The sequence below is a fragment of the Setaria viridis genome, chromosome 2 (genome assembly GCF_005286985.2).
Source record: "Setaria viridis chromosome 2, Setaria_viridis_v4.0, whole genome shotgun sequence".
Taxonomy (NCBI): domain Eukaryota; kingdom Viridiplantae; phylum Streptophyta; class Magnoliopsida; order Poales; family Poaceae; genus Setaria; species Setaria viridis.
Genome location: NC_048264.2, coordinates 2,127,691 through 2,139,503, shown reverse-complemented (window position 1 = coordinate 2,139,503; position 11,813 = coordinate 2,127,691). Strand labels below are relative to the sequence as shown.

The 11,813-nt window shown below is 45.4% G+C and overlaps 1 non-coding gene and 2 pseudogenes across 1 annotated transcript; all 3 read right to left on the bottom strand.

Annotated features, from left to right (window-relative positions):
- Positions 1 to 1,198: 1,198 nt before the first annotated feature.
- LOC117843057 (uncharacterized) lies at positions 1,199 to 3,947 on the bottom strand. Its single transcript, XR_011897516.1, has 2 exons — positions 2,754 to 3,947; positions 1,199 to 1,560 (listed from the first exon to the last, which is right to left on the bottom strand). It is a non-coding gene; the product is annotated as an uncharacterized protein (transcript).
- Positions 3,948 to 5,875: 1,928 nt separating this feature from the next.
- LOC117842577 (uncharacterized) lies at positions 5,876 to 6,811 on the bottom strand (annotated as a pseudogene).
- A 334-nt stretch (positions 6,812 to 7,145) lies between these two features.
- LOC140221779 (uncharacterized) lies at positions 7,146 to 9,650 on the bottom strand (annotated as a pseudogene).
- Between the last annotated feature and the right edge of the window lie 2,163 nt (positions 9,651 to 11,813).

Below are 11,813 nucleotides of genomic sequence, written 5' to 3'. Positions count from 1 at the left end.
CGAAACTTCGACGGGCGCACCGCAGATCGGCTGGATTCCAGGCGGGCTTAATTGAAGGCTACCGTTCAGCTGGTTTCCAGGCGTCGGTCGGGTTCGTGAATAGCAGAATAGGGAAACAAATGTGCAACTTCCAGCTGCCCACCAAAAAGAAGACAAAGCAAACAGGAATGACTACCAAATCAAACTCCCTCCGAAACTTTATTTTTTAAAAAAACTTCCTTCGAAACTCGTCCCAGAAACAAATGTTCCACTTTTCACGATGCTATATATTCAGCTTACCCTTCCTGGCACTTCGAAATATTTAGATTGCGATGCAAAAGTTTAAAAAAAATCTGGTTAATTAGCGCTCCCTTTTGGCTTGCCACCTCCATGCTTTTATCAACCATCTTTGATTGAAAACATAAAACCACATACAACTTTTTATTTTTATTGAAGACATAAAACCACACACAATTTTTTTTTCTGGAAAGGAAAACATAGATTCCACATAAAAGAGGGTAGTTACTAGTGCAATTGACAACTGTATGCCCGGCTAAAATGTCCAAAACTGCTATTGACAACCCTCTTTGATTGAAGACATAAAACCACATACTATTTTTTATGAAAAAGAAAACAGAGATCCCACATAATCTTAGTTCCATGTTAACTGAGCCTAACATTAGCCAAACAGTAACAGAAACACGCATGACATATTAAACTCAGATAGTATTTTTCTAGTGGTATGGTCAGGATAATTTGACAAAGACAACCATAATTGATCACGATAACTTGAAACTTCAAATTTAAGCCACTTCAAGAAAATAAAAACCTTTTGACAGTGGTAGCTCTAAGAAACAAACAGTAGCAGGCTCAGGATGATGGATTCATCCGCCTTGTAGGTCTTACTATCGAGTAGCAGCTCAGAGATTAGTAATCTTTGCTAACGATGACAACCTACGGTAATCTGAAAAGAATCTCATCTGAATTCCATGCCTGTTAAATATTTCCTATCTATTCACAAATGGCATAAGTTTTCTCCTTAAACTAAATTATGACTAGAATACTTGTATCCATGCCGAATGTCATCATCTCTGCATGAAGAGGATCATTGGCAAATATTTTGGGTATGGGACAATTGGCCCATTCCTGGAAAAGAGCAAACATGATAGCCCGATTGTATAAACAAAAAGTCTGAAACTTGACGACCCTTTTGAAGACATGAACCCAACACTGAGTGTCATGTTCATTCTTTCCAAGAAAGGGAAACAACAGAAGCTCCACATAGTTTTGGTTCCATGTAACTGAGTCAAACATTAACAAAAGAGAAGCTGAAATATGCCTGACATATTAAACCAAGACACCATTTCCAAATGATATGGTCAGGATAGCTCGACAAAGACAACCACATTTGTTCATAATGACTTGAACCAAGAAATGAACTTTTTGATAGTAGTAGCTCTTAAAGAAACCAACAGCAGCAGGCTCAAGATGGTGGATTCATCCATGTTGATAGGTCTTACTATTTCAGCAGCGCCTCAGAGATCAGTCAATCCTTTGCTACCGATGACAATCTACAGTGATCTGAAAAAGACACCAAGCACAAAACTCATAACCAACTGTCCAACTCCATTAAGATTTGATGATCCATGTACTAGAACTAGTTCCAACTCAAAATTTTCAATTCAATGAGCTGAGCTTCAGCTTTGCCAGAAAACATATAAAGAAAATCTGAAGCAATGTAACCGGATAATATTATAGCGACAAGGTTGTTTTAAATTTAGCAGCCTCTGTTTTAGCCTAGTGTGACTTCATGCTTCATCAACTACTAGACCAATCAACGCCTCTAGCGAAAAGGAGAAATTTTATTCCAGGGGTAGTGATGCAATTGGCCTGATTCCCATGGACTGCTCTATATAATAGCAAAAGGTTTTCAGGCAGCAAAGTAACCAGACCTGAGTCCAGAACTCACAAATAGTCGTAGAAACAAGAGGTGCCTTTTTATTTTATGGCAGCATAACCTTGACATCATTTTCCCAAGATTTTAGTAAAAGTGTAAAACATTTGAGTTCCACCTGTTAGAAGATGTTCTTCAATCTATTAACAAATTGTAAATGTTTGTGGTGAAACTACACATAACTTTAGTTCCCAGTAGATGAGTCAATCACTACCTAAACAGTAACTGAAAATATTGAACTGATATACAACTTTTTAACCACGATTGATCATAATAGTTTGGACCAATTGTATGTAAACTGCTCAACATAAAATAAATTAATTGATAGTACCAGTTCTCACTTCCGACAGGATACACGGTAACAGACTCAGAGATCAGTTCCTTTGCTAGAGATAACAATGCGCCATGATCTAAAAAACCATGCACAAAACTTATATCCAACTCAGAATTCCACTTTGGTAGCTGCTATGTGCTAGTACTAATTCCAAATGTTACAAGACTGAGCTTGAAACATGAGCTTCATCTATGCCACAAAAAACAGAATTCTTTTACAAGAAAGTCTGAAGAATGATAACAGGTAACACCATATCAACAAGTCTGTAAGCACATTTAGCAATTCAAAAATATATGTTCTGTTTTCCAATGCCATATATTCAGTTTTCAATAGCATACACAAAATTGTCTTTGGCAATCTCTATAGATGAAGGTAAATAACAAACATTACTTACATTATGGCTGACAAGAACCAACTAACAAAACAAACATATCAAAGCTGTAAAGAAAATGCAGGACAACAGACAAGCAAGGGCTAGTATCATACCTGGAGTGTAGAAGCTCATGTAGGGTAGGACGCTGAAGTAGACCCCAGGCACATCAACCTTCCTCACCCGGCCTGACTTGAGCTCTATCATGAACAATCCAACACCTGTGCTGATGAAGATGACACCCACACCCTCTGCGGAGCCAACCACAAGTCGTTCATCACTGGAATCGGCAACAGGTATAATTTTCTCCAGATCGATGACCCTGCATTGTACCCATTCTGGAGCTCCTTGTGAATTCACCTTCCTTGACCACAGAAAAAGGTTGGAACCTCCAATGCAGGCAAACCCCAGTGAACTGTCCTCTGTCACCATGAGGGAAATCCGACTGCTATACACCACCAGTGATTGCGGGCTAATCATAGATAAGCAATTGTAGCTCCAGTCATACTTGACGATTGCATTACCCCTCCAAAGTGTGAAGTAGATTTCATCCCTGATAACGGCACCCCACCTAGGCTGCACATAGGGTGTGTAGTAGGATCTTTCTGTTGCACTTTGCTGATGCTTTACATAGGCTTCACAATCGTCGCCAAGAGATACCGGCACGCTCCACTCCCCTGTCTCCGATGAGTACGCGCTCACCTTAACGAGTTCGTCGTCGTCGTCGGTGGCGATGAAGACCACCCGGAAGAGTCCGCCGTGGCAGTCGAGGTGGTCGCAGCCGGGCACAGAGCAGAGCACCGCGGCGGAGTAGATTAGCCACGGGAATGAAGCCAGGCTCCGGCAGGCGCTGCTCGTCGCCGGTGACGGGGCCCCAGACGATGAAGTGCCAGTAGTCGTCCCCCACGTGGATGAGTACGCGGCCGTGGCGGCAGTCGAGGAGGCGCGTGCGGTGGCAGTTGGGGTAGGGGGAGAGGGGCGCCGCGGTGGTGGGGGCGAGGAGCTGGGGCGGATCTCCCTGGATGACCTGGAGCCTGTGGAGGAAGCCGAGCAGAGGCGGCGTCCGGTGGAAGGCGTGGTAGCGGCGGCGGAAGGCGGGGTTGCAGAGGGTGCGGAACCAGGGCTTGCAGACGAGGGCCGCACGGAGGAGGTGCTCGGGCTCGTCGGGAGGGAGGCGGAGGAGGATCTCGCCGACGAGCTCGGGCATCAGCTCCGGCGGCGGCGGCGCCATGGTTCGGCCGGCGGCGAGGGTTCGGGGGAGCAGAGGCAGGCTCAGAGTGACACGGGCAGTCTACTTGGTTGGGTTCGACCCGTTCGAGTTGGACCAAGAAGAGCTTGGTGGGTTCACGCTGCCATTGCCAGCCTGGTTCACCATTTTTTTTCACCAAAAGATTTTATTTAATATTTTCACGGCAAAGTTTTAGCAGCAACTTTATGATAATAATTCTTAAAAAATAAAAACAAGTGGGAACACAATATCTGACGCTGACACTGTTATCGGAATAACATGGACAACACCCGATGTTCAAATTCTAACAAAAAAAAAACTGATATTCAAATTCTAAGATGTGGATCGGCATAAGCAACAGTGCAAGGTAATATCGCAAAAGCACATGAATAAAAAAAATTTGTACAACCTTAACTCATTATTTGATGAAAACAATGCAAGAAATGATGCCTAGTGGTGTCATTGAGCAAGGGCATCACAGCTCCCCGATAATTCAACCTTAACTCCTTATTCAAAGAAAATAAAACTGATATTTAAATTCGTCACTGCTGGTTCGAAAGAAAAAGTAAGACTAAGGGCTTCTTTGGTTGCTGTCCGGCAGGCAGCTTTTTGCTCAGGCAGCACCATCCAACTTCACGCCACCAAAATACAACACCTGAGATTGTTGCCTGGACCAAGCAGCTTTCTCAAAGTTCAAACCAAATAAGCCCTAATAAGGGCTGTTTGGATGGTGCCTGGCAGGCACCTTTCTGCCCAGGCAGCAACGCTAGCTGCAGGCGTCCGATCGTTGCCTGCGCCAGGCAGGTTTGCTAGGCTGGAAGCAAACAAGCCCTAAGTCATATATAGTGGTGTTCAACAGATGCTAATGCTTGGATCATCTTAAGTCCATTTTTAGGCAAGGATGAGGTTCTTCTTAAACCAGAATGCTGTTGTTCTGAATTATGATACCCGTGGGACATGTCGATTTCTTGCTCTCATATGTTGTTTGTAGGCAAGAAGGGTGAGGTTCTTCTTAAACCAAAATGTTTGACCATCACTCACTGTTACTTTCACTCTTCAAGCCCTCAGATAGATTTCACAACTTTTTCTTTTTGTCGTCGAACTGCACAGTGAAACCATTGCTTAGCAGACCAGACCATGATGTTTCTTGTGCTGCATGAACAGTCAAAGATGTAGTATGCCTCAACTCTCAGAAAATCTGCATATCCTTGCTTTCGTTCGATATAGCTGATTCAAGCACCAACAAAACATCTACTGAAATATTCCTGACAAACTGGACTGCCATACAACTTTCTGACAACAAGATTATGATCTATTTGACAAAAACAGCAACAACTGACCAAAATATGTCAGTCATATTTCAAGTTAATCAGTTAATGTACTGCAATTGCCATGTGCTGCATAACCTCAAGAGAAAACAGAGAGCTGGAAAATGGGAAGCATCAGCTCTACAAGATGGTGGATATGTTGAACTGCTCGACAGAAAACAATAGAAAAGCATCAGCACTGCACAATAATCCCAAACAATCCACCATTCAGCAAGGAGATTTAGCTGCTTAGCCATGACAGAACAGAAAACAAAGCATCTAACTCATGAGCTTATAACCATTTTTTCTTACTTCGAATGCCATTATCTCTGACATTGCCACTTGACAACTTCGATTACAAGAAACCAACACTGAATGTCATATTAATATTTTTCAGGAAACGACATAGAGTATACATATTAGTTCCATGCAACCGAGTCAAGCATTAACCAAGAAGGAACTGAAACATGCCTGACATATTAAACTGAGATATAAATTACGGACAATATTGATAAGGACGAATTTGACGAGATAACCAGAATTGGCCTAATGTCTAGCACTACTCGTACTTAGAGAACTCAACAGAAAATAAACGACTTGATAGTAGTAGCTCCGGAGGAAGCCAACAGCACCAGACTCAAGAAGTCAAGACGATGGCTTTGTCCATGTTGCAGCGTACTGCTGTTGAGCAGCACACTAGAGATCAGAGAGTCCTCGCTAGCGATAACAGTGAGCCACAATCTGAAAAGATGCAACGCACACAACTCATGACCAACAGTCCAACTCAGCATTTACATTTGATGAGCACAAGCTATGTAGTAGAACTAATTCCAAAGGTAGCAAGAGTGAGCTTGAGATTTGAGCTTCAGCTATGGCAGAAAATAACACAATACTTTTTAAAACAAGAAAAATCTGAAGCAAGGTAACAGATGATACTAGATCAAAAAGTTCATTTGCATATTTAGCACTTCCACCAATGCATGGTCCTCAGCAAGTCCAATTTCAGAACTCAAATTAAATTAGGTTCGGTGTTACAATGCAGTATATTCAGTTTGCCCAGTACACACAAAATTGACTTTGCCTAATTATTCACCTATTACTAATCACACTACTACAAATTTTCACAAACCAGAACCAGATAAATAAGCAAACTCAAGGGAGATATACTGAAATTGCAGGACAATAGAGAAGCAGGAGCTAGCACGATACCAGGAGTGTAGAAGTTCATGTAGGGCAAGACACTAAAGTAGACCCCAGGCTCATCAACCTTCCTCACCCGGCCTGACTTGAGCTCGATCATGAATAATCCAACACTTGTGCTGATAAAGATGATATCCACACCCTCTGCGGAGCCAACCACAGATACTTCATCACTGGGATTCGCCAAGGGAATAATTGTCTCCAACTCAATGACCCTGCCTATTACCCACTCTGCAGCTCCCTCTGAAGTCACCTTCCTCGATCACAGATAAAGCCTAGAATTCTCAACACCTGCAAGCCCCAGTGAACCATCCACCATCAACATGAGGGCAACCCTGCAACCATATGTTGCCAGCGGTGGTGGCTTAACCACAGATAAGCAATTCTTGCCCCAATCATACTTGCCAATTACAGTATCTCGTGTCATTGTGAAGTACATATCGGGCCTAATTGGTTGGGTTCCAATTTTTGCCCAACCAAAACTATGGCATGCTTAAAAATTTTGGCTATCAATTGGTTCATTACCAAAAATTGGCATGCCAATGTTCAGAGCCAAAATTAAGGCAAGTCAGAAACTTCTTAAGATTCAAAAGTGTGGAAAATATTGGTTGCCATGCATTGGCACCAAACCAAATGGATACCTGCCCTAACTTTGGCATGCCCTGATTTTGGCATTGCTGATTTTGGCTTGGCACAAATCGAAACCCAACCAATGCTCATCATCTCCGACAAGGGTGCCACGCCTGGGTCGGACGTAGAAATCACGGCCGTTGTCAAGAGACACCGGCGTGCTCCACGCGCCCGTCTCCGATGAGTACACGCTCGCCCATACGAGATCCCAAGTGGCGTCGCTGCCCACGAAGGCCACGCGGAAGGGGCCCGTCGTGGCAGTCGAGGTGGTCGCAGCCGTCGGCGGCGCAGAACACCGCTGCGGTGTAGGCCATCCAATCGATGTCCGGCTCAGGCACGGCGCGCCGGTCGCCGGTGACAGGGTCCCAGACGAGGTAATCCTCGCTCTCGTCCTGCAACATGTGGATGAGGACTCGGCCGTGGCGGCAGTCGAGGGGGCGCGTGCGGCGGCCGTCGGCGCCAGGGTGGGGGAAGTCGGGCATTATATAAAAGACTGGAGAAATATAGATTCCACATGCCAACAAAATATAGAAACATTATATTGCGATGAAGAAAATGTACTGGAGTATAAGCATTTCAGTAGAACCAAATATGATCGTGAAAATGAAGAAAGTGTTGCCCTCGTTCCTGCCATAATGGAAAACGAAACACTCAGTTCACTTTTAAAGTGTAAAAACAATTTTATTCAGTTCCGAATGGACTGTTAACCGTACCATATGGACATAACACTAACCGAAGACCAAAGTAAGATTATCTGTAAACCTAAAACATGCTCTTCACAGTCATGATCACAAGCAACTAGACAAGAAAGGCATAACCTCATAAGGTCCAACAATTCATCAGGGTGCCCTGCACATTCATCAACTGAACTATACCCAACACAAAACTGAATTTTACAAAGCATCGGCCCTGAAATAATGCCAACAAACGTACAGTGAACTAGAAGGATCAACTGTCCAGGTGCTATCATGCTTTGCCTCAGTAGTGATTAATTTGTCTCCGCTAGCAATTGCAATTTGCTGCTGGTAAAATCTGAAAAGCGGCATGCATACAAGTTAAGAACTTGATTTACAGCTCACCTATATAGATTTTTAAGATGAAACAAATATGGAGTGTCACAAAAAGACACAAAGGAGAGCCAAACAACATAAACACCAATGCAAAGAGGCCACAAAGAAATAAAATCCCAAAGGTTCACAAAGTTTTAGGTCTCCTAATTTGAGCTTCAGAACTAGACTGCCCAAAGAAAAGATATCATAATTTTAGATCAACATTTTGAGACTAATTATTTAAAGCAAAATCTAGTACTTCTTGACTACCTCAAGTCCTAACAAGTCCAATGTGACCAAAATCAGATGTTGCCCTGTATTTTTCCCTAGCATATAAAAGGCATCATTCATTTGCATTCAACTAAATATTTGCATAGCAGAACAACAACAAGTACATAACCTGCAAAGTGCAAACCTATATAAACAAACAAAGTGCTGCCAATGTACGTACCTGGAACGTAAAAGCTCGTGAAGGGGAATACCTCATCGTGGTACCCAGGCTTGCTTACCTGCCCTGATTTGAGCTCAAACATGAAGGTGCTAGTATCTACCACCACTAAGAGAACACCAATGCCCTCAGCGAAACCAATAACATCAGCTCGGAGGCAGGGTTTGTCAATAGCGAGTAGTTTCTCAAGCACAATAACTCTACATCGTACCCATGTTGCAAGCCCCTCTAGATTCACCTTCCTCGACCACAAGTAGAGGGTTGAACCGTTAACGCCTGCGAGCCCTAGCGAACCATCCTCCATTGACATGAGGACAACGGACTTCATGTGCACATGTGGCGAGCCGATCACAGATAAGCAACGTTTTCGCAAATCGAACTTGAGAAGCGCGGTACATGCGTTGAGTGAGAAGTAGAATTCGTCCCCAACAATGGCGCCGCGTTTCCTCCCCACGGAGGAATGCCCATGTAACTGCAACGAGGCCGGCTCGCTCCACGCGGCCGTCTCGGATGAGTACACCCACGCACGAGCCACATTGTTGGCGTTGCCCACGAAGACCACTAGGAAGGGGCCGTAGTGGCAGTCACGGTGGTCGCAGCCGGCCGCCGCACAGAGAACCAATCCGGAGCGAAAGTAGGACCTGCGGTCAAGTTCCGGCAGCACACTATAGTCGCCGGTGATGGGGTCCCAAACAGCTAGGGACCCCTTCATGCTCCCCATCATGTCGAGGAGGACACGGCCATGGCGGCAGTCGAGAGGCCTGCGTATGAACGGTGGCCGGAGGAAGGGGATGCGTGTTGCGATGGGAACGATTAGGTCGCTGTTCTGCGTAGGAAACCGAGGAGGGGAGGCGTTCGGTGGAATGCGCGGTAGCGGCAGGGGAAGGCGGGGTCCGAGAGGACGCGACGCCAGGGCTTACAGACGAGGGAGGCGCGGACGAGGGAGGCGCGGTCAGCCGGCGGGAGGCGGAGGAGGATCTCAGCGACAGCGTCATCAACCAGCTCCGGCGGCGACGCCATGGACGTGCCGTCGCGGCTGGCCGTGGGAGGACGAGATTCTGTTAAAAAAAAATTTTTTTGAGGGGGACGAGACTCTGTTAGGTGTTCGTCCTTTTGCACAGCCCATCTTAGAGATCGTATGGGACTCTCTAAGATAGCCCGGTTCGAACAGGCCTGACTGACCGGCACTCCGCACAAAGCCCATGACAGAACGTAATAAACTGAACGGAAAGGCCCAACAAGAAGAGGAAATCGCCCCCGATGTCAGTGATAAAGCCGCGGCCATGCCGTCCGCCTCCGCGACCCTCGCCAACAAGGAGCTCCGGCGCCACGAGCTCCAGGTCAACGTATCCACGCTCGCCGTCGCCGCGACCCTGGTAACTCCTCAGGCCCTGCCCTCCTTCGCCGTGGGCGGCCGCCACCGGCGCGTCTGGTACTACCCCGGCGGCGATCGCGCCGAGAGCGCGGGCTACGTCTCGCTCTACCTCGGCGGCCTCCTCCAGACGGGGAGGGTCCGTGCCCGCGGCAGGGCCCCCCGGCCATCAGCGCGGAGCTCTTCGGCGTGGCGGCGGTGACGAGGTGCCAGAGCGACGGTGCCGGCGTGGAGCCGCGGGTGTTCAGGGCTCTGCTCCGCTTCGCGTACAGCGCGACTCCCTTCCCCTTGCACAGAAATGCGGTGGATGAAGGAGCTGAAATTTCCAGGGTTGCCACTTCAGCCGAGTGATGCGCTGATGCTAGTGTTCTGGCATTGGTCGCTGTCTTGCTGCTGCATTATCGGTTGCTATGCCATCACATTGTTTTAGGCCGCTTTAGCAGTGGCTGCCTCTGTGTTCCTTTGGCTGATTGCAACTCGATTGGTAACTACATTCAGGAATGGCTTAGCTCACGAGCTACTTTCAACCTAAGTTAAGAATCCATGATGGCCAAGTGCTCGACCCCAAGATGTCAGGATTGTAACTACAGAATCAACGTGATACAACCTAGTGCAGTTGTGCGTCATGACCAAACCACAAAAACTCCGACAAACTTCAGTTCCAAGGGTGTCTACAGAAAGATAAAACCACGGCTACTTGTTCAGACGCACACAGCATCTGAAACACCATCTTCAGGTCAGACAGATGCGAGATGAAAAGGTAAACTTGTGAGTTGTCACGTACTCCTGAATTGTCTTTAGTACTTCCGGTGGACGCCGAATTATCTTTAGTACTTCCGGTGGACTACTCGTCCACCGGACTTGTGAATACCAGGCCACGATCGAAAGACCAAAGTCAGATTATCTGTAGAACTGAAACATGGTATTCAAGAGTCACGATCGCAAGCAACTACATAAGGTCCAACATTTCATCACGGTGCCTTGCACATTCATCAGCTCAACTACCCAACACAATACTGAGTTTTTCAAAGCATCAGCCCTGAAATATGCCAACGACGTACAGCGAACTCATACCATCAACTTGGAGGATTTATAAAACTGTTCAGGTGCTATCATGCTTTGCCTCAATGGTGATTAATTTGTCTCCGCTAGAAACTGCAATTTGCTGCTGGTAAAATCTGAAAAACACCATGCATACAAGTTAAGAATTTGATTTACAGCTTACCTATGTAGCTTTTTAAGATGAAACAATATGGAATGTCACAAAAGGACACAAAGGAGAGTTGAACAATATTGTAAGCACCAAAGGGGCCATAAAGAAATAAGATACTCCTCTCGTTCCAAACTATAAACCGTTTTGACTTTTCTAAATACATAATTTATATTATGTATCTAAATATAGTGTATATCTAATAAGTGTATAGCAAAAGCTATGTGCCTATAAAAACCAAGTCATAATTCAGGATGGAGGGAGTAGCAAAGGGTCAATAAAATCCCAAAGGTTCAACAATTTTGGATCAACAACCTGAGACTAATTATATACTTTCATTCAACTAAATATTTACGTAGCATAACAACAACATATAATAAGATGTAAAGTGCACAACTATATATAAATAAACAAAGTGCCGCCAATGTACGGACATGGAATGTAAAAGCTCGTGAAGCGGAAGGCATCATAGTAATGCCCAAGCTTGCTTAACTTGGTCAACCGCCCTGATTTGAGATCAAACATGAAGGCCCTAACATCCGCGTGTAGCAAGAGAACACATGCGCCCTCGGCGAAACTAATAACATTAGCTCCGTAGTTGGTGTTGTAGGTAGGGAATAGTTGCTCAAGCACAATGATTCTACATTGTACCCATGTCGCAACTCCCTTTGGATTCACCTTCATCGACCACAAGTGGAGGGCTAAATCCTCAAGGCCGGCGAGCCCCAGCGA